The following is a 2500-nucleotide window of genomic DNA, read 5'->3' on the forward strand; positions in this document are numbered from 1 at the left end:
CCTGCTGCACCGATGATACCGCCATCTATGAGACGCCACGCCGACTACGACATCGCTAGGTCCCACAGTGCCCATTTTCCGACGCCACCCACAAACCCTGCATCATCTGCCCACCACAGGAGCCCCAACGCCTGTGCCTGCGTCGCACGAAGTCGTCGACCGACAATCGCTCCACCCGCACCCGCACGTGCCCCACCCCAACCGCCCAAATCGCAACTCCAGCGGATGAACGGCGGACTCTTCCCGCACTCGTAACGTGCAATCCGCCCCTATATCTTGCGTTTCATGAAGAGTTATATCGAATATGCCATATTCCCGCTGTCCCTATACATGCTGTAAGTAGCTCGCTTGCTACAGCAGCAGCAGCAGCAGCACCACCTCCGCGCGCTTCCCTGGGGGCACTGAACCGCAGGATGCGAGACCCCACGCCCAGTGGCAAACAGGGCTCCTCTCAGAATATAGGCGGTCCCTACCCCTCACAACGATGACGGTGGGAGGGCCGTTTTACGAGACCATTTCCTGCGGTGCCAACGCTGTCGTAGAGCCGATACTCCATCTTTGGTACAAGGCAATCATTCCGCTGTAAATCAGTACGTCACTCGTAGTTCAGTCACCTCACAGCACTGCTCAGTAAACTATGCAGGCCCACATAGATAGATTATGATAGATTATATACGCAAATGCCCCTATACATGCTGAACGTCCGTACACACAAAATGAACCACACGTCAGCCACACACTCTATCACACACTACTCTCTGCCTGTAACAGACACAGATACAACTACTAAGCACCAGCATGGACCAACGTCCGGTGCATCCTATCCGCCACAGTACACCAACTACGCTATGATAACCAGACGGGAGGTCCAATCATAAAACAGAATACCCCACTCGTCCGACAACCACAATTGCTCAGAGAAGCCACCAACACCCACACATGTCCTACACAGGGGTGCACCCATCACCACCACACTGCCTCGTCTTACAGCACAAACACACTGGCAGGAATGAAACACACAGGTCTGCCGCAACACAGACACGGCTCGCCCCCCTTCTCACTGGCGAAAAGCGCATCCCGACGTGACATAACTCCTTTGACACACTGACGCTGCCTCGGGCATCCACGTCCTACGGTCGATATCAACGAACCTCCCCCCCCCCCCCTCCCACCCACAACACGCCCATCCCATACCACATATGTTGTACCGTACCCAAACATAACGTGTTACTGTACTACAACGCAATGTGTACCATAACACAACCCAGTTTGTACCTTAACCTAACCTATGTCACCTTAACCTAACCTATGTCACCTTAACCTAACTATGGTCACCTTAACCTAACCTATGTCACCTTAACCTAACTATGTCACCTAAAACCTATGTCACCTTAACCTAACCTATGTCACCTTAACCTAACCTATGTCACCTTAACCTAACCTATGTCACCTTAACCTAACCCATCTTGCACCTTAACCTAACCCATCTTGCACCTTAACCTAACCCATCTTGCACCTTAACCTAACCCATCTTGCACCTTAACCTAACCCATCTTGCACCTTAACCTAACCTATGTTGCACCTTAACCTAACCTGTGTTGCACCTTAACCTACCTCAATTTGCACCGCAATGTAACGCAATTTGCACCGCAATGTAACGCAATTTGCACCGCAATGTAACGCAATTTGCACCGCAATGTAACGCAATTTGCACCGCAATGTAACGCAATTTGCACCGCAATGTAACGCAATTTGCACCGCAATGTAACGCAATTTGCACCGCAATGTAACTCAATTTGCACCGCAATGTAACTCAATTTGCACCGCAATGTAACTCAATTTGCACCGCAATGTAACTCAATTTGCACCGCAATGTAACTCAATTTGCACCGCAATGTAACTCAATTTGCACCGCAATGTAACTCAATTTGCACCGCAATGTAACTCAATTTGCACCGCAATGTAACTCAATTTGCACCGCAATGTAACTCAATTTGCACCGCAATGTAACTCAATTTGCACCGCAATGTAACTCAATTTGCACCGCAATGTAATGCAATTTGCACCGCAATGTAATGCAATTTGCACCGCAATGTAATGCAATTTGTACCGCAATCTACCCCCACATTGTGCCTTAACCTAACCCACATTGTGCCTTAACCTAACCCACATTGTGCCTTAACCTAACCCACGTTGTGCCTTAACCTAACCCACGTTGTGCCTTAACCTAACCCAAGTTGTGCCTTAACCTAACCCAAGTTGTGCCTTAACCTAACCCAAGTTGTGCCTTAACCTAACCCAAGTTGTGCCTTAACCTAACCCAAGTTGTGCCTTAACCTAACCCAAGTTGTGCCTTAACCTAACCCAAGTTGTGCCTTAACCTAACCCAAGTTGTGCCTTAACCTAACCCAAGTTGTGCCTTAACCTAACCCAAGTTGTGCCTTAACCTAACCCAAGTTGTGCCTTAACCTAACCCAAGTTGTGCCTTAACCTAACCCAA

Source organism: Schistocerca cancellata, unplaced genomic scaffold (assembly GCF_023864275.1).
Source record: "Schistocerca cancellata isolate TAMUIC-IGC-003103 unplaced genomic scaffold, iqSchCanc2.1 HiC_scaffold_945, whole genome shotgun sequence".
Lineage (NCBI taxonomy): Eukaryota > Metazoa > Arthropoda > Insecta > Orthoptera > Acrididae > Schistocerca > Schistocerca cancellata.